This window comes from Mesitornis unicolor, unplaced genomic scaffold, assembly GCF_000695765.1.
Source record: "Mesitornis unicolor isolate BGI_N332 unplaced genomic scaffold, ASM69576v1 scaffold32161, whole genome shotgun sequence".
Lineage (NCBI taxonomy): Eukaryota > Metazoa > Chordata > Aves > Mesitornithiformes > Mesitornithidae > Mesitornis > Mesitornis unicolor.
The window spans coordinates 4768-6544 of NW_010164978.1; positions in this window are offsets into that span (position 1 = coordinate 4768).

Genomic DNA, 1777 nt, shown 5'->3' on the forward strand with positions numbered 1-1777 from the left:
CTTTCTCCTAAGGAAAAAGGAATCCCAGTTGAAACAGCAGAAGAGTGAAGGAGACAGTTTCAGCAGGGAGGCCATCTCTGACCCACGAACTTTTATTACACCTGTTAAAATTTCTCAAAGCAAGAAGGGGGAAACATTTTTTGAGTAAATGCTTTGAAAGATCAGCACACCTCATTTTAACTACTTTCTTTGAAGCACCTGTTACCTTTGAAAAGGTTTTCCCCCTCAGTTGCAAGTTTCCTAGAAGATTTAAAGTTTCTTTTAATCATATTTTTATATACATTATTTACAGCTGGTATCTTTACAGATTTAACACCTTATTTTGGCCAAGGGAGTAAATTCTCAGTGCTCAGTAGTGTGATTTAGTGTTAGTCACACGCTTTGCTTTCATCCCTTGTGTTTATTTACATTGCACTACTACAGAGTGAACTTCATAGTTAGAACTCGAAGGGTTTAAAATTAACACAGGGATTCCCCTTCAAGATGAAAACAAACTTGTTTTCAACTTAGAAAAATAAAATTTCAGACTGCCTTGGTGGCCTTCTACCGCAGAGGCAGTTTGGTATTATAATCTAGAATTCTCCAATCAGCTTTGTGTAATGCACCCCCCCCCCACACACCCCTACTATCTCAATTGAATTAGTTAGGCATCTTTGGGGGTTAAAAGAAAAAAAACAAAACTATATATATATATATTTGCACTGTTTCCTTCAGTGCAAGTTTCTGCCCAAAAACTTAACACCATAATTTCCTGCCCACTGCAGACCACCAACAGGGGATTAGCACCGTCGTCTTTTTCACCCATTTAGCGTATCTAGGCTGAAAGAAAGGAAGTAAGAGGATGGGAGGTGTGGCAAGACAGACAGACACACACCTCATTTAAAGGTCTCTGGCTTTCGTGAGAGTCTCCCCCCAGTGACAGAGGAAAGGAAATGACTTCATGAGGTCCTACTGCAGCTTTGACAGACAATCAAACACGAACCTACTCTTCAGTGTGCTCGGTACTGGCTGGGGAGGGAAAAAAAAAAAAAAAAAAATAAAAATTGAGCTGTCAGACACTTTAGCCCTGTAGCTGAAATCTGATTATGAAAAGGAATGAAGAGCAATCTACTTTGGCCTGCTACTTTCACTGAAAGGGAAAAATCTGCAGCTCCAGTTGCAACACGGTCTTTCAAAAGTTTTGATTCTCCAACATTCTACGATTCACATCAGCCCCTCTGCTTTAAAACGCATTTTAGATAGCATATACTTTCCTCAATCCATTTTTGATTTTGGCTCTCTGATAACATAATTCTATATGATTGAACTTCTGCGATTTTGGGTTTACTTTGAGAATAAGTATCTTGGAGCTGTTTCGCCCCTACTATTACCTTGGAGCTTGCTATCCACTCAAGCTTTCCTACCATGGAGCTGAAACATAATACAGCAATTTTCTCTCTGGCTGCGTGCTCAGTGAGGGTACAGCAAGACAGCTACTGGAGTGGTTATTTCTGCTGTTTTCCACTAGGAAGGGTGAGCATCACTTGGCCCATCAGGATGCAGCAGCACTTCCAGAGAGCACGAGCACTACTCACACAGGCAGCACCTCCTGCAACAAAAGCACATTTTGTCAATTTAAGCCCACTGTCATTATGGTTTGATGACACCGGGTCTGCTGACAATATCCAGTTGAATTCTTGACATCTTTCATCTGCTGTACACCTCTGCCCTAAGCTGCCAAAATGGAAGGATATATTGACCCCTCTGCTGTCCTACAAAATTAAAATGATCCTGCTGC